We start from the raw sequence: 26036 nt of genomic DNA, 5'->3' as shown, positions 1-26036 counted from the left end.
AAATGTTAGAGCTAATACCATAAAACTTTTAGAGTGAGACCTAAATGAGAGTCTTTGTTAATCATGGTGTCTAAAGGTTCTTTGATGTTCTTTAAGGTTCTTTAATGACACCAAGAACATGACCCATAAAAGTGAAAATTGATAAATGTGACTGGAGACTGCTCAGAGAATGAAAAGACAAGCTATAGGCAGGGAGAAAATATCATGAGGCTTGTATCTTAGGGACTGTATCGAGAATATATTTGAAAACTCAAATTTCAATATTAAAAAAAATACAATTTAAGAAAAGGATAAGAGAATCTAACAAATATTTCCCTAAAGAAAACATGAATGGGTAATACGCAATTGGAAAGGTGCTCAACGTCATTAATCTTTAGGGAAATACAAATTAAAACCACAATGGAATATTACAACACTTCTACAAGAATAGCTATAATCAAAAAGGTATTACCAGGTGTTGGAAAAGACGCAGAGAGATTGGAGCCCTCATACACTGCTGTTGCAAAAATAAAGTAGTGCAGCACTTTGGGAGACATTTTGACAGTTACTTTAAAAGTGAAATATGTGCTAATCAGATGACCTAGTAATTCCATCACTAGATATATGCCCAGGCACAATGAGGCATATATCATGCAAAAACCTGTATGGGACTATTCTAAGAGCATTCTTTTTATAGCTGAACACTGGAAACAATCTAAAAGCTTAACAACTGGTGAAAGGATAAACAAAATGTGTCTATATGTGCAGCAGAATACTAATCAATAATAAAAATAACAAACTCAAAATGGATGCTACAAAATAGAAGAAGCCTGAAGACGTTATTGTGTTATTCCCTTCATATGAAATGTCCAAAAATAATTATAGATACAAAGTGAAGACTGTCTAGTGCTGGGGATGGGATGGAGATTATAATGGCCTGAGATGCTTGAGATAATTTGGAGGGGTGATGGAAGTTATCTAGGACTTGGTTACAGTGATGATTGCACAATTCTGTAAATTCACTTCAAGTATTTGAATTTTACATTTAAGGATATACATTATACCAAAATATGAGAGAGAAAGGGAAAGAGAGGCTTTTCCTATTGAGTGAGTCGAGATCCATTTCCAAATGTAATGTCAGCCTCTTAACTTTATTGAGGATGATGTTGCCTGAGGAAAGTTTTAGGAACATGATTATTTTCCTTGTGACAAGAATTTTAAGGAATAGAGAAAACATCTTAAGGCTAAACCCTGATTCCATTTACACATTAAATTCATCGACAGTTGTTTAGAAAACAATGTACCTAGGCTGTCTTCTTGGGAAAAGAATTAGAAGAGAGAGAGAGAAAGTCACACATACACACATGTAGAGAACATCTAGTTTTTTCCTTCATGCAGGCAGTGTTAGCATTATGAAACGTAAAGTGCTACCAAACTGAATCCTTGTGGAGGGCCTACCTGCCTGTCTCTTAACTAACCGCTGTGTCTAGGGGTAACAAAGAAACTTGAGGAAACGGGGCCTTGAAGTACACTCTAAAGAGATCAGATTGAGGAACATAGTGGAGTGCAATTTAAGTCCAAATTAGGGTGTATGTTTCCTAATAAAATGCTTCCAACTTCCAGCAGTTGAATAATTAGGGTTTTTTTAACTTCTGTCTTTTAATATTAGTCCTTTGACAGGAATTTAAAGAAGAACTGGAAAGGATGACCATGTCATCAGGCTACCCTTAGGTATTGTTACTTGCAAGGCTTACATAAGGAAACATATATATTGAACATCTTTGTTCCCATCACTACACTAGATGATGTGGACATAAAGTCAAATAGGATGTGGAATTTGTCCTCAAGGATGAAAAACTATGTAAATTTTTTCTTTCTTCTCAGTATAGAGCAGTAAATTTAGGAATTTTACTTTTCAGAATTAGTAACCACAGTGTTCATGTGAATACTCAGTGGTGATGGAAGTTTGAAATTTTAGCTTTATAGGTACTTTCTAGTGACTGATATAATAGTTATCAAAGGCCCATTAACTTTACCTGGGGTCCACATAAGTAATCACACACTCGGTTGTATGAATGGATTACATTTTTCATAATGACCTGAAAATATAAAATCTTTCTTTCTCTCCCTATTAGTTATTCTCTTTTGGCACACAAGTAGAGGAGACATAATTAAGTACCTGGCGTTTTATCTATTTGAACTCAAGTAATATTTCCCAAGGTGACTTTCCATGCCTAAAAAGGCAGTCTTCTTGGTTTTGTGTTTTAAAACACACCTATTTAGATCTAGATTTAGATGGTGCTTTTCTTGCAGGAATTTGAAAATGCTTAACAAACACAAAGTTAACCATTTCTCTCTATAAATACATTCAAGCTTCTGAAGTTCTCTAATTAGCTGTTCTTCTTGGCCAGTTGCCTGTACATGTCTCTAGGAAATTTGCATCATCTTGACAAGGGAGTAGTTACATAATTGTGACCCTACAGTTTGATTCTGAGTCTCTCTTATGTTGCTGTATCAGAACCTGAGAACAGGTTGAGGAAGGTCACACTGCAGGGTGGCAATGAACGTAAGTACATAAGAACATAACATAACCCGGTCATTGCTGGGTTTCATGAATGGAAGGAAAGAAGAGTTGATGCACGTTGTGAGCAACTGGACGACTGTAAAATGAGTCTTATCAGGAGATATTTCTGGGGCTCATCAAAGTCTGCTTATATGTGGATGGTTCCACATCAGAGCTGGAACCCTTCACATAATGAGTTAAGAAAGTGACCACTTAAGATTAAAGTTCGGAGTTATGGGGATTTAATGGTAGAGTGCATTTTCAGTACATCTCCTAAGGGAAAGATGAAATCAAATGCAATAGAGATGTATTCATGAATGCAAAATTCATTACTTATTCAATTTTTATTTATTAGCTCCTCTTTGGCTTCTGTGTTGAAGATAAAAGGTGAATAAGACAAATGTGTCCTTCTATCTTGTCATCTCAAAAGCACAAAACACTCTTAAACATATTAGTGATTTAAAAAAATTATATTTTTTAATAAAAACTCAAAACCTAGTGACTGAAATGGAAATTCTTGAAGTAGTTCTCTCTTGAGAGTTCTATGTCTTGATTGTTAAAAGTGGTTACGTACCGTACACACATAAACACATATATGTATATGTCAAAACTTACTGATCAATACTGTTTAAAGTGGGTGAATTTTATTACATATAAATTACACCCAAAGAAAGCTGATTTTAAAAATAGTGGCCTATCTTTCTCTGATAGGCAACTCTATGTATTATTACTTCAGGTAGTAGAATTATAATAAAAATATTGCCAGTTTTTATTTATACACTAAGATGTTATGCTCTGTTTGCTCTGATGCTCTCATTGCATACGGTAAACTCCAAACCTTGGCAAGGTACCAATAGGTATTCATATTTTATGTGATTTATTTAGGCTGAAAGAATTATGATGCTTTAAGGGTTTGAATACTGTGCTTCTAAGATCAATGAAATCCAAAAGAGATGCTTGAAGAATTGATTTCTGAGGTTTTTAGAATGCAAGGAACTTGGCTGAAGGATTATTATGCTGTCAGCAGCCATCTCTTTAAATATATTAGAGTGATATATAAACAAATATTTATCCATGAGTAGTGATGTTACAAAGCTGCTAATATTTCACCTTAAATATACACAGAAAATGTAACTTATTTTTTCTTTAACTGATTTGGTCTTCCTTAGGATCCATCACCTGCTGACTAGTGGGAAGACATACTTTATTTTGGTTCATTTATGTTTAATCTATTGTGTTACCCTATAATGCACCAGATTCAGCTGTCCCTTTAGGTAATGCTAACTGCCTCTGTGAAAAATGCTCAATATCTCAGCTAGTCCCCTTCTTCTGACTCTAACCATCAAGTGGCTTACTGGGGAAGAATTGGTGGACACTCTTGGTACTGAGATAAAATCTTATGAATTGTAACATCCTCTGGCATCTCTATGCACAATCGTTTTTATTCCTGTCTCTGTGGTTGCTTCTGTCTGTTGATCTTAATGACTGAGTTCCTAAACTGGTGGAGCACAGACTGGGATCTCTCATCTGCACTGAGTAGAGACTGGTGGTGCTCTTATGTTTACCTGGACTTACTTTGGCTCATAATGGTTCTGTAGCCATCCTGAGTCCTGGCTTCAGCCTCCATCAGCCTCTTTAACCTGAAGTCCACTTTTCCTGTCCAGTTCTACTCAGCATTCCTTGCAAATGGCCAAATAACACAATGTGCCTCACCCCATTAGCAAGAGTGGTGTGATCAGAACAGAACCAGTCATAATGTCTGTGCAGCCAGAACAAGAATATAAGTGGAGATACTTTGGTACATTAGCTATTTAATTCATAAATCAAACTGATGTGCTGTTAAATAAAATACATTCCACCCTCCTACCTTGACAAAGGTATCTCTTTAACCATCTGGCAAGTCAAGTTTTAATTGAATATTACCCAGCTCCTTAGAGTTCTGAACAAAAACTCAGTTGCATGGAAGAATAATCACCCAGCCTGTGTCCAGCTCCCTTTTCATAATACATTGAGGGACCTCAAACAAACACGTGTAGATACCCTACCTTGCGTGTTGGAAATGTTTATACCACAACCATTTATCTCCTACTACTCATTAGGCCCAGAGATGTCCATACAAGTGGCTCAATCCATCCTAAGGAAGAAAGACCCAAAGATGAACTCTCACAGACTTTGGAAAAGGGTGTAGCTGGGAGTTTCTACAGTCCTGAACAGGAATGGGCTCTGTATGGGTGTATTACCAATAGATAATTATGGCTTTATAGAATCCTTGCCCCATGAGTAGATGTGAAGCTAGGGGAGGGATAGAGAGTCCTGTAAAGTGCAGGCTCCAAAGTGACCTTTGTCTAAGGACAGTACCTGGTCAGCAGGCAGGTTTTTTTTCTGTAATCTCAAATGAAAAAGCTATGTGATCCTACCCTCTACTGCCCTTATTTAACATTCTGTGGTCTTCTTTTTATTCCATGTTCTAATTCTCTTTTTATACTCCTTCACAGGACAAATCACCAATACAATCCACCTGGAACAATACATTTTTGGCCCTATCTTAGAGGAGAAAAGATTCAAGGAAACAACAATAGAATAGAAACATGAAAATAATACGTGTTGTTTAATGTTTTCAGTACATGTCCTCAGTTATCTATTTAAACATTGTTCTTGACTCTTCCTAGGTGGCACTAACAAGCACTCATAAGTTCAGCAGTTCTAGCTCTGCAAATAGCAAATAGCACAGTTAGTTATTTCTTTAAAGGATATGGTTATCCTATTTTACAATGTCAACTTTGGAATAAAAGTGTATATTAAAATATGACTAAAAATGAGACAGAACTGAAAGGCAGTGAAAGTGCTATGTTTTAAAAGGTATATTTTTCACACTGAGGGGGAAAAGCTACTGAAATAAACTACACTGTGTCAAAATATTTAGTAAAGAATATGAAGATTAATGGCAGCAGTCAAATATGCTTTCCCACCTGTGGGGAATTATGTTTTAAGATTTGAAGAAATGCTAAATGTATTGAAATGGAAAGTGTGAAATAATGAGCAAAACATTTTGGTCATTTAGTTGATAGTTGCATAGGTTTTTAATTTGCCCTGAACCAAACACTGGCTTCTGAAATTAGTTTACTTTCATAATACTTTGCCTTTTTAGAGACTTGATGAAAAATTCCATTATTAGTAACTATGATTAACTGCTTTTAAACAATTCACTTTTACTAAGTAACTACTAATTTAAAAATGTGAAAAACATGTTTTTTGAATCAGTACCATCAAGATGTTTACAAATCCGATTGAATTATTTTTCGCCTCTAAAAATGGTAGAGCTATGTTTATAGAAATGTGGGAATACCAATTCATTCAAATCTTTATCTTCTTGCCTCCCATCAAGGACTTTTCAGATTCTTTAAAATGATTTTGAAGTGTCTAAGATGGGAATTATAATGCAGTAGTCTTGAACTTTTAAAATCATAGGACTCGTCATTGGGAACCCTGAGTAACATTTTGTGGAGCTAATTTTTTCAGAACACAGAGAAATACTTTAGTGAAAACATTTTCTACAAATAAGAAATTTGTGGGACTATTACTATTCCCCAAATTATACCAAGCACCTACTCTTATTTGATGTATCAATAACCAAGCAGTTTATTTCAGTTTTTAAAGATTATTGCAAAAGTTCCTTCCCTATAAAAGCATCCTATAATAAATTTAATATAATTATTTTATCATGATGATAATTTTAAAATGTGTTTGAGATGATAAATATAAATCATACATTAGTGAAAAATTTTAAAGGCTACAGAATAAAATCTGAGTTTTCTGAAATATGGCTTTCTAACTCTTTATGTAACTACCATTTTATTTACATAGAAGCTTGAAATAGTGATATAACACTAAAGGGAAGATTTTTTTGTCAGAAATCTATTTAAGTGTTGAGTTCTTCACTTATTGGTGTTACTAGAGGCAGGTTACTGATCTCTCTGCATTTGTTTCCTCATGGATAAAATGGTGGTAATATTATCTTCCTAAAAAGGTTGTGATATTACAAAGATGATCATATATGGAAAATACCTAGGAACATTAATTCCAGTTTATCTCCTCTATCCATTTTCTTAAATATCAGAGATTATTTTGAGCAAGTACCTAGCTTTGTTGAAAAATGTTAAGGTTTCCTCAGAAACTTGGGAAGTCTAGGAAAAACTTAGGGTAGTGATAAAGAAGAAAAGGGAAAGTATAAATTTTGTTGGTGGTCATGAAGAGAAAGGATAAATACATGCGTTCACATATGCCCACAAAACACAAACATGCCCATTAAAAATGGAAGAGAATAGACGATGATACTTGCTATGTTTGTGGGATTAACTGAACGCTATTGCTATCTCATATGACAAATTTAAGAACACAGGATATTTTTAATGAAATTTTAAAAACTATTATTAGAAGAATGACATTTGAAGTGTTTACTTTTGACTTCTGTAGCCAGCTTCATTATGAAGAACAATCTACACATAGGCAGAACCTTGTAAGACAAAATTTATAACCCTTAGGATCAGGAGAGTCTACCAACAGAACCTGAGATAACGGAATAAGGGCCATGTTAGAATACTAATATGCCAGCTGGCTAAATGTATGTAAGAAGAATTTGAAGGAATAAGGAGATTCAAGAAATAGTGTTAAAAAAAATGAAAGGAAAAGCTATAATTCTGGAAATTATTTAGAAGGATGTTGAGGAAGGACTAAATTGGTTTTCAAATTAAAAATACTCTAAAATGTTTTCAAATTCAGTTTAATCTAGGAACACATTGTTGATTAAACTTTAGATGGCAGTGTATAAAATATCTCACAGAGATAATGAAACCACATGACAGATTGACTGGTTGTCATTTTGTGCTTTGTGATTTTAGCTTGCAGTCAGTTTTAAATGTCTAGTCTTTAGAAGATGTTGCCACTATACTGTTACGATTAAAACCTTTTCAATTTTAATTGTATCTGTTCTCCAATAATTAACATCTATTTAAAAGCTCTACAATCAGAGATGGAAATTACTTTTTAAAAACTGGCTTCTCTAGGTTTTATTTGAAAGACAAGTTTCTTAAAAATGTTGGATAACAATAATATCTGTACATTTAGTTGTATTTAATTGCTTTGGATGAATTTAATATTAAAATGAAAAATGAGACAAATCTTGGTTTAAGGGGAAGAACTCTTACTAAATAGAATTGTTGCACTATAATGTGTACTTTAAATTTGGAATTTTCAAAATATGAATTTGGTTAGTTACAACAAAAAAACAAACAAAATTCTTTCTATTCGAGTTCCCTATTCTAAAGCAAAAATTTGGAATCTGGCTATCTATGCAAAGATCAAAAGAGAAGATTCACCTCTTAGTCTTTTTATGTATTGTGAATATTGGCTGTTGGACTTCAACACTTGATAGAAGAACATATTTCAAGGGAAATGTGTTTATAAATCTGTTTCTGTTGCCAAGAAAATAAGAGGACAACCCAGTGTGGTGAACTTCATTTATCATCCTGTCACTGCACCATCTTTTCCAGTTTCATCCTGGACCAGGATTTCATGGCACAAAAAGAAACCTGGGCATTGAACCACAGCATATGAACAAGTGGATGGCCCAAATGTTTCAAATTGTAAACATGTCTCTCTCACTGGGCACTGGTTGAGAGGGTTGACGGCCATTATTTGCAGTTGCAGCTCAGACAAGGAGAAGAAACTGTCCATATGAGAAACAATTTGAATGTTTTTGTGAATTTGGATTTCTGTAGCTTCTGTCACATTCCGTCACTGTCTGTCTGAGCATTTCTCAATCTGCTCTCCCAACACCGAGGCAAGTTCTCTGTTTTGCTCATTGTTTTCAGAATTTGTTTTTCTATACTCTCTTGCCAAAAACAGTATTGATTGGATTTGCAATTTAATAAATGGTCAGTAAAAAGACCCATAGGAGCATAGTTAGGTTCTGAAATACCATTTGGAGATGATTTAGTGTAATGTTTAGTTATTTTTCCATTTTTCTTTCCTTTTTAGTCCTCACTCATCTGAAAATGCATCTTAGACTTAGAATTTTATCCTTTTCAAAATTAATATTATTTATGTCATTAATTTTTAAACCTGAAGGACAATCCAATAAAAAAAAATCTAACACAGACATATATGGAAGGAAGAATGTACTGTTGAGCCATGAATGAGGGATACATAAAGTCTGTTAGTGAGTCGGTAAAAAACCACACTGCTGCTGTGTGGCAAGCGTGCCTTACCCAGCAGCAAAGGTGCTGGCCCTCTTCATTGGCACATTCAACACTGAGGCAGGCAGGGTGTGACAAAGAGATAGGACATAGACAGACTCTGAGAAGTATGCTAATAACATACTACCAAGAAATATTTAAGGCACCTATTGTGATATGAACAACTGGGAATGTGCCCTTTGATACCATTATACAATGTTGGCACAGACCTACATTTTGTATTTAGCTACTTAAAACATCGAAGACAAAGCACTGAATCTTGCTAGAGAAGATAGAAAATAACTCTAATCAAAATTAAAAGTTATTTCAGATATTATTGCTTGTTGCTTATTGTTACAGGATCTCCTATCATAAGTTCAGTATACATAAATATACATACATATACTTGTGTATTTCACTTTTAAAACACTTTTTTCTGTACTAAAGTATTTCTTTTTCCATTGAAGTATAGTTGATAGATAACATTGTATTGGTTTCAAGTATACAACATAGTGATTTGACAGTTATCTACATTATTAAATGCACACCCCAATAAGTATAGTTACTATGTGTCAATATAGAAAGACACTGCAGAATTATTGACAATATTCTGTGCTATACTTTCATCCCTGTAACTAGTTTATATTATAATTGAGGGATTGTGCCCCTTTATTCCCTTCATCTATTTCACCCACTCACCCTGAATCCTCCCCCATGGTAACTACCAGGCTTCTCTATGTTGGTGAGTCTATTCCTGTTTTGTTCACTTGTTTTGTTTAGATTCCACATATAAATGGAATCATATATTATCTGTCTTTCTCTGCCTGGCTTATTTCACTTAGCATAATACTCCCAAAGGTCCATCCATGTTGTTGCAAATGGCAAGATTTCTTCCTTTTTTATTGCTGAATATTATTCCTTTGTATGTAAGTACCACATCTTCTTTATCTGTTCATCTGTTGATGGACATTTCAGTTTCTTCCAAATCTTGACTATTGTAAATAATGCAGCAATAAACATTGGAATGCATGTATATTTTCAAATCAATTGTTTTGTTTTCTCTCGGGAAATCCCCATAAGTTGAACTGCTGGCTGATACTGTATTTCTGTTTTTGGTTTTTTAACCCTTTCATATAAAATTTTTAAACTTAATCAACCATAGTCCTTCCAAAAGAGTCATCTTTGTCATTTTATTGCCTTTATGGCATACCACTGTAAGTACTATTAAATAAATAAACAAGAAGGCCATTAGAATGAGTGGCTCTAATGCCTTGGCTGTTTACGTAAGCAAACCAAAATCTAAGCTGGAGTCAATGCATTGAAATTCAAAAAAAGCAAGACTTAAGAATAATTAATCATAAACAGCCAACTAGACTTTCCCAAATATGGCAACTGCTCAAACTATATCCAGTCTAACGTTTTGTTTTGCTCTGTCTTCTCTATAAAAGCCTTTTCCCTAGCATTTGTCAGTGGAGAACTCTTAAACACTTTCTATTTGGCACTATCCTGTTTGCTCAAATAAACTCTGGAAAATATTAATGTGCCTCAACTTATCTTTTAATACCACTGATACCTGTAGAACAGAAGAACCCTTTCTGGAAAGCTTCCAACCTTTTATCTTTCACCTAGGAAGTAGGTCTAATTCTACATTGTCCTTATAAATTATAAACAACTATAAGTGTCAGTGTCTATCTATAACAATAATAGAAATATGAGCTTTAATATTCATTTGGTAGGTATGCCAATTTATAAAATTCAAAATATATTTCCATAACCTTGCTTATTTCAGCTTATTAAATTAATACAAATTTTGGAGTCTTATTGGCTTAACAGGCTTAATTAGTAGAAAAGGATAACTGGTTGGCTTTCAAAAACATCCTGCCTTGAGAGTTAGAAAAGTGGGGAAGGAGAAAATATGCCTTACTTCTCAAAAATTCTTTTATTCATATTTTAGTAATTCCTACATGACATTCCATATTCTCATTTCAGTTCCTTTCTTTGCATATTTCTTTTGACTCTCCTACAACCGAATGGTCAGTTTTATAGAGGAAATTCCTAATTTCACAAATTCCTAGAATAGTATAGAGCAGTGTAGTGACCTGGCATTTGCACCTTCTGTAGTTTCTCTTCCTCCCATTGTTTCAAAGAAGTTTGCAGTCTTTTACTTTGAAAACCACTTTTAGCTCCTGGAATGGTCCACAGTTCTTTCAAGTTTTGGTTATTTCATTTATATTGTTTCCTGTTCCTGGAATATTCTTCCCCTTCTATTACACTTGGACAACTTTCTGTCATTCTCTTAAGGCTCAGTGATACCATTTTTTTTCTTTCTTTTTGGAATCTTCCTTGACTTGATATCTCTTGATCTAAGATGGGTACTCTTTCCATGGGTGTATTTAATGCTCTGTGCTTATTTACTCAATAAGAGTAACCCTTCACCTGTTTTATTTACTTATCCCAACAGCCATATCCAGTAAACAACTGTAATTATCATTAGCCTCTTTTTATACATGAGGAAACTAAGGCAAAGAAAACAAACTAACTTGCTTGAGGGTCTCACAGCTAGTAAGTGATTGAATGAGTTTTGAAGACAAGACGTCTAGCTAGTATCAGAGTCCATACTAGTGCAGTCCAGTGGAAATCCAATGTGAGTTAAAAATGCATTGTGATTTTTTAAAATTTTTAAAAAGTAACAAGGATCATTTCTTGGCCTTTTGGCTATGATCAAGTGTAGTATCTGTTCTCGCTTGTTTAATATCTGAGACATCATCTGTCGGAGGACACTGTATTAAACGGACTTTTGGAACAGGGAGTTGGAATAGGAGCTTGCTCTGTCCACTCCACACTTTGACCTGGTATTGTAGTACTTCTGGGAATGGTGTACCCCTTTTTTGGGGAGTAAGTAAACAAACAAACAAACAAATAAATAAATAAATAAATAAATAGTAAAAAGAAACAAATGAAATTAATTGTATTTTATGCATTATATTTAATACAATAAAACCCAAAGAGCATTTTACTATATAATCACTGTTTTTAAAATGAGATATATCTTTCCATACTTTATCTTCAAAATACAGTATTTTTGGGCTAGTATTTTAAAGTACAGGTGACTAATTGCTACCTGTATTCAATAACATAAGTCTTTATACTTAATCACAACACTCTGTTTTGAAATAGGTTTTTGTTTTTGTTTTTGCCTATATCCCCACTGAATGTGAGCTCCTTTACTGTGTAAGGATGTATTATTCATATTTTTTATCCCAGGCACATAGACTAGTGACCAACATATATAGTAGAAACTTAATAAATATTTATTATTATTGTTTTTCTTTACTGAAGTTTTGCAGTTGCTTCAGAAATTAGAGATTTATGGGTAAAATTTTTCATCATGGTTGATTTGAAACTTTGAGAGATTCAAAATGCTTGACCAAATTTCTAAAAGGCATGCATTTGATAGTCTTGAGCAGGTCATGAGAGTAGCTTGAGAAGACATCTGGGATGATGGTTGTAGCTCTTAGGGACAACAGGATATATTTAAGGTTCCAAATGCTGAGTTTCACTAGAACAGTATATTGATATAATAAATGAAAACTGGTCTGAAAGAGAACAGTTTTGGAAATTTTCTTTATTGTTATAGAATTCTGGGTTCTGTCAACTATTTAGTAAAAAAAGGAGTCAGAGTTAAAGTTGTCACTTCATGTTTGGTAAAATCCTAAGTGGAATCATTCCTCAAACATACTAGATGCCTAATAAGTATTTGCTAATTTTATTTATTTGAGCTGGGGTAATAAGCACAACTCCTACAGGTGTTCATTATTTATTTGTAATCCTATCCAACATGCCATCAGTTTGGACAAGCTGGGACAGTTCCTCAAAATGAACTCTATTATAGTCAAATTGGTCCATCTGTTTTCCCTAAATGAAAGATGCTTCCCTTGATGATAGTCAGAAAGTTGGGCAGCTTGACTCAGAACCAGATGCAAGCTTAATACCAGCCTTCGTTTCAGCTCAATTACATTCTTGGCAGCCTATAGGGCTCATGGGGTAAGTTTTTTTTATACCAATTATCAATATCAGCCAGTTTTTCAGAATGGGCAGGAATAAACTTCAATGGCTCCAGGATGAGTTTTCTGTCTTCCAAAGGCTCTCTGGCTGACTGCCATGGAGAATATGTAGGAGAATAAAGAGTGTAGTTTTATGTAACACTCTAGAAATCAGTTAACTTTATATCTACTTAGATCATAAAGATTTAATCAGTCTAAGTGAACTATTTGATATTTTAGGGTACTATTTTTGTGAGATATGAAAACTGTTTTTTTTCCCCTGGATACAGTATATACAGAACTTCAGGTGTGTGTTTGTGTGTGTGTGTATGTGTGTTATCTAGCAATGGTTTAAGGCTGGCCTACCACTGTTTTGGACAAAGGAAAGAAAACATCTTACTGATAGGTCATAGGCTTAGTAATAACCTGGAACTTTTGGATTCCCAGTGGGCTGGTGTGTGTGTGTATCAATGGGTTAAATTTTCTGTGCAATTAGAATTTGAATGATACAAAGTCCTTGGATCCAGGAATGTCCAAATCCTGTCATTATCCAGCATTCCCTGTAGCTTGTGACTTCAGGTATATCATTATACAAGAGAAATACCAATTATAAACACATACAAACTTATTTTGCACTGAATGTTCAGAACCACAAAAGAGAAATTATGTCTTAAATATATGATAGTATGATCTTTGCGTTGAAAAACTTAATATTGTTAGGATGTCAATACTACCTAAAATGATCTACAGAGTCAATGCAATCCCCATCAAAATTTCAAGTGTTTTTGGCAGAATAGAAAAATTCATTCTAAATTTCATATGAAATCACAAGAGAAAAAAAGAAGAAAAAAGAAATCACAAGAGAGTTTGAAATAGCCAAAAAATCCTGAAAAAGGAGAACTAAGTTGAAGGACTCACATTTTCTCATATTAAAACTTACTACAAAGCTACAATAATCAACACAGTGTGGTAATAGCATAAAGATAGACATATATACCATTGGACTAGAAGAGAGAGTCTGGAAATAAGCCTTCAAATATATGGTCAAATGATTTTCAACAAGGGTGCCAAGGTCTTTCAGTGGAGAAAGGACAGTCTTTTTAACAGACAGTGCTGGGAAAACTGGATATCAACTTGTGAAATATTGAAACTGGACCCTTAGCTAACACCATACACAAAAATTAGCTCAAAATGGAACCAACACCAAAATTGAAGACTTAAGACTATGAAACTCTTAAAAGAAGTTATAGTATAAAAGCTTTTTGACATTGAATTTGACAGTGATTTCTTGGATACAAGAAAGCCTAAATGAAAAAAGTAGACAAATCAGTATTTGTGGATTTTTTTAAATTGTGCTCTAAAGACACTACCAGCAGAGTAAAAAGGCAACCAAATGGAAAAGCTATTTACAAAGCATTATCTGATAAGATATCAATATCCAGAATACTAGGCACTTCCTAAAATTCAACAACAAAACAAACAGCCAGATTTTAAAAAAAAAATAGACAGAAGACTTGAATAGACATTTTTCCAAGATACAGAATGGCCAATAAGCATATGAAAAGATACACATCATCACTAAATGGTAGGGACATGCAAATCAAAACCACATTGAGGTATCACTGCACATCCATTGGCATAGTTACAATAAAAGCAAACAAACAAAACCAGGAAATAACAAGTGTTGGCAGGGATGCGGAGATATTGGAATCCTTGTGCAAAACTGGTGGGAACGTGAAATGGTACAAACATGTGGATAACAGTATGTAGTTTCCTTAAAAAATTAAATGTAGAATTACCACATGTTACAGAAATTCCACTTCTGGGTATATCCCCAAAGTAATTGAAAGCAGGGTATTGAAGAGATATTTGTACATCCACATTCATAATAATAGCTAAAACCTGGAAAAAGCTCAATCTTCTATTGATGGATGGATAGATAGCAAAATGTAATATGTCCATAAGGAATATCAATTTTGCAAGATAAAAAGCATTCTGGAAGTAGATGCTGATGATGGTTGCTTAACAATATGAATATACATAATACAACTGAACACTACACTTAAAATTGTTAAGATAGTAAACTTTTTTACGAGTATATTGCCACAAAAAATTGGAAAAAAGCACAAGTCCTTTTCCAACACATACACATATAACTAAATGTTTAATGGGGTGACATGGGGCCTAGTATAAGAACAGGAGGATTCAGCCAAGCTTGCTCCAGCCTCATAGCCTGCTTTCAAGCCCTTTGAAGGCCATCACCCCATTCTGGCCGAGCTTCAGAAGTGGGTCTGCACCAGATGAGAGGGACTAGTTCTGCGGTTACCGAGATGCTGTGTGTTGCTTGTTATCTTGGTTTCTCACAAGATTCTGGCAGCCAGCACTGGCCAAAAGGTGTGGTACATGTGTCCTGCAGAATAGACATAGAGGCAAGTGCTCCTGGATTTGCCATGTTCAGACCTCAGGTATTTCCCAAGATGAAACATAGCCAGGACTTTGAGGAACTGCCGCTTCAACCGCCACCTCTTTGGACTACAGATCAGCACAGCAGCCAGCACCAGGTGGGCTGTGTGCTGCAAGGGGACAGAGACCATCTGTAGGGCAGTAGCCTCCTCTGGAGCAGCTATCGCAACTCTCATTGCTGAGTTGTATTTAAAGTCTGTCTCCCAGCAGAATTCCATTTCCACCATTTTTTTAATTGTACAATGTTGGTCCAGTTAATTAAATTCCCTGAAGCTCAATTTTGTCTCATGTATAAAGGATCATTATTGTGAGAATTAAATGTATAAATGCCTAACAAAATGCCTTTCCTACTGTAGATGATAATGAATTTGGTTGACTAGATTCTTGGTGTCTTTTTCTCCCCCTTCACGTTTCCTAGGAAAAGGGTGAATGCTTAACAAATAAATAGTTGAGTGATGGTTCTCATCACAGATTGAAAAAAAAATTATGTTATCTTGATACTTGTTAGTTTGATACGGACAAAAAAAAGTACTGCTTATTTTTGGTATTATAGCTGCATCTGTGGACACAATTATCTACTATTTTATCATATGTGTGCTTCGAGCTGTGCCCCAGAACAAGTGTTATGCAGGTAAAATGCAGGTGGAGTGAGGAATGATCTGCAGATTGTGGCTGTTATCTGCTTAATGATGTGTACAGTAAGTGCCATATTAAGAAGAGGGACAGGATGGTTCATCTTTTTGAGACAGAAATATAATGTTCATTGCTAAGAATTCTCTGAAAGATCCTGGGAGGCAAAAAAGGTGAAATAAAATGCTTATGGAGAGACATCTGTTCTCTCAGATTCTTTAACCTACTTTAAACTTGGAGAGGCAAAGCAGAGTGACAGTTTAACTTGTGCTTTGTCAGGCCTAGATCTTTAGCGTTTGCATTAAAAGTGAGCAAGCTACCATCTGTGCAAACAGGTGGCTTGAATTAAATATGATGTTGAGTATTGAAATCATATTTGGAGGCATGGCAGAGAATGGAGAATTTTAAAACCCGGAGCATCTTTAGTAAGATAAGAATCGTGAACCATCAAGTATAGAAATGTTACAGGTTACCTGTGGAAATATTTGTCCATGTATAGAGAACTATAGAAGCTTTCTACAAAGCTGCATGCTTCAGGTTTTCCCTTAGTGGTGCTGTCATCAGAGTGCTCGCCCCAAAGAGCAGATGGAACACCATCACCTCGCACCTCCTTCAACCGAGGCCCTCTTGGAAAGAATAGTAGGGAAGAGGCTCATGTCCTAATAGAGGTGAGGTGCTGCTCACCCGTGATGCACTTGTTTAGTGGTAAACTTCTTAGATTCATAAAGAGAATTCTTGAAACCTTGAAGCTGAGGGAGCAAGGAGAAGAAAACACAGATCGGAGGGCCAGCTTAAGGAATCAGTAGAAGCTGACCTCATTAGGTAAAGATAGTCAGTCTTGCAGAAGTTGGACTGGATTTAGAATCCTAATCCAGAGGTTCTAGTTACTAGTTCCTCACTGTGTTCACCTAACTTTCCTGTGACTAACCTTTCATGGATTTAATGAAGTGATTGGCCATGATGAGCTCCTTGGTTCCTCCTACCATTTCAAAATGTTTTGCATATTGTTAACTTTATTCTCTGGTTCCTTTATGAAAGCAAAGCATAAGAATTATTGATAAAACAGTTGATCTACTATATCTCTATGACTGATGTATTAAATATTCATATGTATATAGTTATATATAATTGAATTCATATATACACAGTTATGTTAGGAAGGAAGGAACTTGGCTCAGTGTTGCAGGGAAGTCAGATACAGTGAAACGAGAAAGCAAAGTAAGTTTTAATGTACTCTGCATAGAGTAACAGAGTGTGCCTGCCTGAGGTGAGACAGGCTCAGATGCTCATTCTGAGGCTTCTTTTATGTGGTTTTGGCAGAGCAGAGAAGTGCTTGATTGACAGCTCTCTAGGCTTGTTCTGATTGGTGAAATGAGGACATGAACTGTACTGTGGCTGTGCCTCTGATGTTTCTTATCTGGGAGGACCCTGGACATTTCTTGAGTCACTCTTGGACTCTGTGGCTTTATCTGATTAACTCTCTGAGTCATTTCTGGCTCTCTGGCTCCATCTGATCAACTCCCTGAGTCATTTCTGGGGGGCTCTCTCTCCTTTTCATTCTGCTCATTTCTGTTTTTCTGCCTAACAGTTATATAATGTAGAAAATGTGTAATATGCAGTTATAAAATGTAGCTGTAATAATAAATAATATGTATATAAGACTAATATTGTTTGGAAAGGATTCATGATGGAGGGATGGGCCTTGAACTAACCAATGCTGTCTTGTAAGGAAGATTTGGTTAATCATAATCAGATTGGGGTCAGTAGTTGTAGGAAAATAGCCACAGTAATAAAAACATACTTAATGCACCGGTGTTGTAAAGCAGAGTAATTCATTTAAAATAGTGTTTAGAGTTTATCCTTATTGGCAGGGCCCATTTGTAACTTCAGTCTGTTCCCTGGCAAATTTGATAACTCTTAACAACTCAACAGGAGACTTGAAACTTTGATAGAGATTTGTGATTCTTCCAGGGCACACATCTATATCGCCTCCGCAGTATCAGACTAATCCGTTGCCAACATGTTTTTTCTCCTCTCAGTAGAATGAATCACTGACTACACATCCTGGCAAAAGCACACATTCTTCCTGGCAAGCTTCCCCTGCCGGCCACAAAATTCTTGGGATTTCAAGCAAATCATTTTCCTCTAGGGAATGCATGGCATAGGAATATGGCAGGTCCCCAAACAATCTGAAAAATTTTCTCAGAACAATTACTAAAATATATTTCCTTTTATGGGCCCATTCTTCAACTACCAAGTACCCATTACACACACACACACACACACACACACACACGTACTTGCACATTTATAATCAACTGTGATACATTTTTCTGCATGACAAAATGCCACTTTACTGAAGGTTTGTAAAGACATTGTTTTTGTGGTAAATAACACCCTTCATATGTAAAATTGGTCATTCATCATCATCAATGAATGCATAGACAGCATGTAATAGATCTGTTGTTTATATCCTTCAGGCAGATTTGACCCTTTTCTGGCATTCACAAAATAACTTTCTTAAAAATCAGTACATACTCACCCCTTGGCAGGAGTGGACATGAGATTTATTTCTGTGCCTGTTGATACATTACGTATCCTTAATATCCAGGGCAAAAATGGTTAACTGACCCAGTCAGGACCAGTGAAAATAATGAATATCTGATTGAGAATCCTGGACAAAATAATCCTAATTTTTCTTGTTGGGCTTGGAAATGAGAGGCTGTATGTTTTTCAGGTGCTACAATCATCTTGTAAAAATTATTCAGGGAAAGCCTATCAGTGTAGCCATTTGAAAGAAAACTACAATAAAATAGTTCCCATGCCCCTGATGACATCATTTGAATCCTTGCTAAGTCATACCTGAAGCCAGATACACAATACAATTCTTTTTTGGTTAAGTCCATTTTAGTTGGAGCCTCTGATGCTCGAAAAAGATAGTCTTCTACTTTTCTCTGACCTCCTACACTGAATATGGTAACAATGACTTACCCAAGCATTCTTATCTGATCAGTTTTCTTCTGAGAACATCAATTTGTATAACAGCTGTTTATACTTAAGTAAGTTACATCCTATGAATTTGACAGAATACAGTTAAATCCATTATACAACTTGAACTCATCAGCATTTTTCTTTAATTAATGGAGTTTTCCTCATGAACTTTAATACTGTTTTAAAAAATAAAGTTCTAAATATACTTGAGATGTGATTTCATACAAACTCAAAAGCCTATTGCTCAAAGTTATAACCTCTTTTCCTCTAAATGTATCCATAGTGCTAACTACCATCGTCTGATGTTAATAATTGGCCTGTAAGTATTTCAACATATTTTGTATTTCCATTATTTATCCCAAGGTCTGATTGTCTTTGAGTATGTGAATTTTTAATCATCCCTTTTTCCCTTCATTCAGTGCTGTGTGTTTAAATCAATGCAATACTTCCCTTTTTTCAACTAAGTCAGTTTTCTATACAATTAAGTCTTACCTTATGGTTCAGTTGCATACTTTTTGGAGTTCAGTGATCAATTTTAGTCTCTAGAGATGTAATTGAGAAATTAAGAAATTGATAAGAGTATACCATTATGCATTAGAAGAGTCACAGCATCTGTTGTTCAGATGTCTGAACTGGTTGCCAGACAACACAGTTCCTCAGCACTCCTTTGTGAAACTCTGTTTAAGGCTACCTTATCTATATTTTCTTTTTACTACATTTTAAATGTTACCACTTTTTTCTCTTCTGTATTTCCAATTATCATGTTTTAATTTGTTTTTCTTTCTGAAACATCAATTTGGGCTGAAATGTGAAGTATTTGAAATAGTGAATATATTATTTTTAATGACAGAGTATAATGTTTAATATATAATTGTAAGAGAAGAAAATGAGATGCAAACTGTGATATACATTGAGATTTTAGTAGTGTTTTCTAAGGAAATATTAAAATTTATACAGTAATTTTTCCTTGATATGTTCACATTGTACAAATTTTCTGTAATGAATATGTATTACTTTGCAATCACAAAAAGCAAAAAGTTACTTTGATCCCATGTCTTTTTCTTTTGTCATCTTGATTGTATTAATATAGTAAATATAGTAAATGTGACTAGAATCACATTTCCATAGGATAACATAATCTACTGGCATTGATTTTTCCACACATTGAGGATTTGATTCCATGGGGAAAAAAGATGAACTGGCACCGGATAGGCTAAGTAACAAATTCGTATGTCCATTCAACTGAAAGAACAGTGGCAAAAATTGCATCTTGATAGGAAGGACATAGCCTTATCAAAGATATTAGAGAGTAAATGTGTTTGTCATTGGGACAATGTCAATAAATTAATAAGAATGACTGAAGTGCATAGACTGATCAGGAAAGATCCAAGTAGGATATCAAAATAACTAAGTGATTGATGGTTAAATCTGCACAGATAGATACTTAAATAGTGGAAATCAGACCTTCAAATGGCAGTCACTTTTGCAGAATCAAAGCACAAATTGGACGTGTACAGTTAATGTTCACTTTGAGACTCTATAACTTTGATAAAATATTTTTTGATTTATGATTAAGTTAATGAGATGTCACTATGCAATTTGAGGCCATTTCCCTAATGATGTAGAGGTAAATATTAAAGTTAAAACCTTGAGAGAAAATGAGGGGATATTTAGTATAGAAAAAGCATAGCTTTTAAAGGAGTAACTGTGAAGGGTCTGAGATTTTACCCTCCTTGCACACTAATATGAATATAAACATGAGGCCTTTATATCTGCAACAAAGAGGGTTTATTACTCACAGAACAAATCACTACAGGGCAATGTGTGAGGGCCAGATGGCACCTTCACATACAGTACAGCTCCTCACAGGATTGGAACCCTGAAATAAGTACATGCTCATCTTGTGTAGGACTGTTGGCCACCTGTCCATCCCCCTAAAATACATTTGGAGACTGACATCAGGCTAGTTCAAACATCAGAATTAGAAAAAATAGTGACAAGTTAGTGAATGACTGAAACAAAAACAAAATTAAAGGAGAGGGGAATAATATGGATATTTGTCTAGCTTCTTTTATTTCTTATATTTTGAAGATAGATGTTACTTTAAATTAAGCTTAAGCTCTCTTCTCTTCATGTGTTACTGCAGTACAGACTTCTAGACTTTTAGGATCATGGAAACACAACCAACCTCTATTTTCATTTTATACATGCTACTGTAGCTCAGGACAGAGGGGGTTCCAAGCTCCAGCAAGTTCACTATGAATTTGGTGAAACCAAATAATGAAAATGGAATGGGAAGGTAAAAAGAGGCCTTATCCTCACAGCAGTCAGGTCAAACACTAGATTCATGTCCAACCATCTCAGTCTGTGCCTCAGCTCCATCCTCTGCCCCAGGCACTGCCTCACTCATGGCTCTGTCTCATGCCCTCCTACTCTCTTCTCTAGACTTCCTTCTCTCTCCCTACCACTGGGTTCAGCTGCTTCCTTCTGCCCTCTTAAGCACCAGGCAGAACTCCGCTTAAAGCAATACCAGCAGTAAATAGCTTTTTGCACAGGTGGCTATGTATTACATCATCCCGTGCAAACAGTGGGTGAAATTAGGATCAGGTGAGAATCCTGGCCACAGAATTTCCATTTCCCTACAGCTACTCTAGGAAGAGAAAGCAGAATCTCTCTGCCTCCCCTTTACTTGCTGATATAGGTAGACCCAGGCCACTCAAGTAGAGATAGTTGAGTACAGAAGTGATGAAATTAAGAAAGCTTTTAGTAAAGCCTAGTGACTTCTGCAGGTTTTAGCTAAGGAAATTTAAGAACCTGTTATAATTGGCATTTATGCTCCTGTTATGCAAACAAACCCTCTGGTAGGAAAGAGATACTTGAAAGTCTAGAGAAGGGTGTTTTATTTTCCTCTTGTGTGAATAGTTTTTGCAAATAATCTAAAGAATGAAGTGATCATGTGAAAATTGCTGCTATTCACATTGTAGCTACAAATTATAGAAACATCATTTAGTTGAGTGGCCATCACTATTCCATTTTTGAGCCAGATAAGGGCTCTTTAACACAGGAAGTGCCATTCATAGGATTGACCATTCCATACAAATTAATGATGATTACTTACAATTATGATGACTTTTAAATGAAGCTGGCCTTTATTCTGGTTACTTTTTAGGAAAATGCATTTATTTTGTAAACTTGACTTTATTTACCAGGAATTCAAATCATTTGAAGGTAAATATATATACTTCATGGCTATACTGGAAAACAAAACACTCACATATATAGATACTTGGGGGAATAAAAAAAACTTTCTTCTCATGACAATGCAGTGATCAATGACTACATTAATTGTAAGTATACTAAATAAAATATGTTATTTGAATGAGGCAAGCAATTAATACTCTAACACAGATTTTTTTTAGTAGTTGTTTTCTTTAAATGAAGAGAATAGATATTTTACACTTTGTGGACCATATAGCTTCTGTTGCAACTATTCAAATCTGCCATTGTAATGTGAAAGCAGCCACAGACAATATGTAAATGAACTAAATGAATATATGTGGCTGTGGGATAAATTTGGTGTGGCTCACAGCCATAGCCAGAGTTTATGGACCTCTGGTCTAACATATTAAACTACATATTCTTTATTTGTCTATCTATCTATAGGTTATATATGTAGGTAAAATTATATATAATTTAATATAACATAGTAAATATAGTTTAATTTTTATTGAATTTCAAAATTATATTGTATATATTGAGTTAATTGATATTAATAATGTGTATATATTTATAAAATATATGATTTACATTTGATACCAGTAGGTTACCTAAGTTTAGATTTGCAAGGTAGTGTTAAAGAAAAATTATTCTGATAATTGCTAAAATAGTAAGGAAGATTTTATGCAAGACTATTATAATAGAAAAAAGACTTTTGCAATAGAGAAGAGAAACTAAACTGAAATCTGATTGCAGCTGTGTGATCTCAAGTCCCACTGCACACCCAATGGGGCAAATTGCAATGGGAAAGCACGAGAGACTGAAGAAAGGACCCAGAGACAGGAGAGTTTATTGGGACTTAATACAGGGAGTCCAGAGCTGCTACCAGAAGAAGTTGCACACTGTTATCATGGACAGGGAGAGAACTGCTTATATGGGGAAAGGGGATAAAGACGAGGTGTGCCAGGAAAGGGTACCCAATTAACGACTGCTCTACATAATCATCAGAAGGAAATGTTCTTGTGCATGTAACCAGTGCTTTAAGGAACAAAGCCTTCATTAGCAGGGACTGGAACCTCTTCAATCAAGGTGTTTCTATAGATGGAGAGAAAATTCTGGGCTAGCCAGACCCCAGCCATTAATATTCCATATGCTTGGCTAATCATCCAGAGGCAGACATGTGGGCACATGGTTAATATAGGACAACAAGTTACAAGCAGACACTGTCGGTCCCACAACACCAAAAACAACTGGTGGTTTATAGCCAGAGAACAGAGTGAGGGTATCCGTGGATGGAATATCACTAAGAGACATGCCAAGGGTAGGGGGATTCTCAGCAAATTGGCCTAGTCATGTTAAAGGCAGGCCAAGGTCAAGACCTAGTTGAGAAGGGAGCTCAGAGGAGCTGGACTGAATTTTGGTCAAGGCAGGAGTGTTTGTCAGTATTTCTCAATTAAGTTAAAACAGTGATAAAAGGTGAAATATGAGTGGTAAATGCAGTGAAAAGACAACTTTGTAGAAGAGAAGAATACTTGCTGAGATTCTTCAGTGAGATATGTGCCATGTTATATAGTCTAGAAGTAAAGACTGTTGAATGCTAGTTGCCCCCAAAACACTGCCAAAATAATCTGTTAAATATGGTAAAGTGCAGCTGTGTTTATTGCTCACATTGGTAAAATAGATTACTGTCTTGACAGAGAGTGAGCAGCTCATGGAGAGGAAGGGAAAAGAGGGATATGTATGAGGTTTTGGAGACCTGGTTTGACAGGTATTTAAATATCAGTGTTGATTTAGGATCAGGTGAAGCGCATGTTGTAAGAGTTTAGGATTGATGAATTCAGGAAGCTGAGGGCTTGGGAGAGGCTTTTGAATAGTAAACAGGCATTTGGCTGAACAGTGTATTGTTCTGAGAAGAGGTATATACTTCAGTGAGCTCTGACTGGGTAGTCTATTTTTCAAGTAAAAGGGTTTTCAGAAAGTTCCTGGAAAATAAAAAGATGAAGTTATTTGCAACCTCAGCTTCCTGGGAAGAATTTCCTGAAATATTAAAAACATATTAATGCAGACAGTTGAATGTAAACCTCCTGTTAATGTGGATAGTCAGATAGGGTGTAGATAATGTAGATCTCTATTCTCAAAGGAACAAGAAATAGGCCCTTTCTTTACTGTAGAGAGTAATTAAGAACCCAAAACAACCCATGAAAACTAAACAAAATTAGACAGTAGATATTTTTTAAAGGAATTGTATGAATAAACATTAAATGACTGGTATAGGAGTACAGAAAAGAGAGATGGAGTGAGGACCTTGGAAGTGTGGGGAGTTTAACAAGGCTATGGAACAGATGACAAGTCTGGACGGGACCTGAGCCTTTGGTCCTGGGTATCGTACGCAAGATAGAGTGGGAGTGAAGCATAAAGGTGGACAGCTGTAAACAGCAGATGATTCAGACTATTTAAGGGAGACCAGGAAATAATAACCATGGAAATGTGTGCTGAAGCTAGGCAATCCAGCCAGCTAGTCTTTGATTTGTATTTCATTATCAGGGAGCCATGAGTCTTCTTGGAGCACATGAGAGAATTCAAAGTGTTGTTTGGGATGTGTTAGGCTCTGTGATGAGAATCACCTAGATGCATAGAGGACACTTAAGAAATGAAAGCGATCTTCCAAGGGAGAGCTTATACAGAACAATATTAATATAAGAGATGGAGAGATAGAGAAGAGGTAATGAGCATAAGTGTGTATGTGTGTGTGTGTATCTATCTATCATCTCTAGCTATTGAGAGAGAGAACTTTGAGGGAAGGTGTAGACAAAAATATAAGGAATTTAACTTTAGTCTACTGAGTTTTATGTATCTGGAGGCATTTTTATGATCTAGCATAGAACTGAAAATATAAAACATATGGGGAGAGGTCAGAACTTGAGTTGAAAGTTTAAGAATCAATATAGGAAGGTCTGGGTAGAAAGGATGCCTTAGAGGATAGAAGCTGTAGAATAAAAAAAAATAAAACTCAGAGCTGAGCTTTGAAGGATATTTTTGTTTAGAGAGCAATTGGGCTAGTAGAACATACAGAAATTTTAGAAGTAATTCCAGGGAAAAGTAATGAGTCCAAGTCAAGAAAAGAGGATTTCAAAGTCTGTCTGTTCATCATCCCTGTCACACATGGCAAAGTTGAGTGAGTTAGGGAGTAAGTGTGGGAGAAGAGCACTTTAGATTTGATTATTGCAGGTCAGTTGTGATGTTGGAAGTCTGCAGTTTCAAGAGGGAAGACAGGGAGAATCATGTATGGTGGACACAAGAATAAGGCAGAAATCCTGTATGCAGAAGGTTAGAAGGTTTATTGAGTCCTTTTTGAAAAGTAAAAAAGCCTGGGAGAGAGCAAAAGAGCTGAGAAATTGCTTATTATTATCATTATTAATATTAATATAGAGAAGAAATGTATGTCATGGAAAGTACAAGTAGCTAGCCAGAGGTACCAAAAATCAAAGCTATGTAAGCACTCAGAGCATACTTATTTGATTACAGAACAGCTTTTTACTTTGCAAATGAGAAAGGGCACCTCTTCCTAGAAGTCTGGGGAAAAACAAATAAGTAAAGAACAACATTTTGAGATAGACTAAAAGGACAATGAAGCCATTTCCAATGGACCCAATTTTCTCAAGTAAATATATGGAGCCTAGGTCACTTTAATAGTGGGGAAGGTTTGACATATTTGTGAACAGTGTTTTAGGGGATGAATGAGGAGCCTGCTGAGTTTCAGTTGATTAGCTCAGTATTGTACATTTACCATTGATATGTTTAATTAATGATTAAATCTTAACTTCATGTTTAACAAATCCTTCCTAAATTGAGTGTTTTCTGTGAAAAAAAAAACACTTCTGTTTCATTATTCCATTGCAATGTTTTTCAAAATTTCCC

The 26036-nt window shown here is 35.3% G+C and overlaps 1 protein-coding gene and 1 non-coding gene across 5 annotated transcripts in view; both read left to right on the top strand.

The window, feature by feature from the left end:
• The window catches only part of DPP10 (dipeptidyl peptidase like 10), a 1476327-nt gene that overhangs the window by 1117038 nt on the left and 333253 nt on the right, over positions 1-26036 (top strand). The window lies entirely within an intron of this gene.
• Positions 11471-11661, top strand: LOC118972199 (U2 spliceosomal RNA). Its single transcript, XR_005061044.1, has one exon. It is a non-coding gene; the product is annotated as a U2 spliceosomal RNA (small nuclear RNA).

The sequence above is a fragment of the Manis javanica genome, chromosome 7 (assembly GCF_040802235.1).
Source record: "Manis javanica isolate MJ-LG chromosome 7, MJ_LKY, whole genome shotgun sequence".
NCBI lineage: Eukaryota > Metazoa > Chordata > Mammalia > Pholidota > Manidae > Manis > Manis javanica.
The sequence above is the reverse complement of the archived record's forward strand: the minus strand, read 5'-3'. Positions and strand labels throughout refer to the sequence as shown.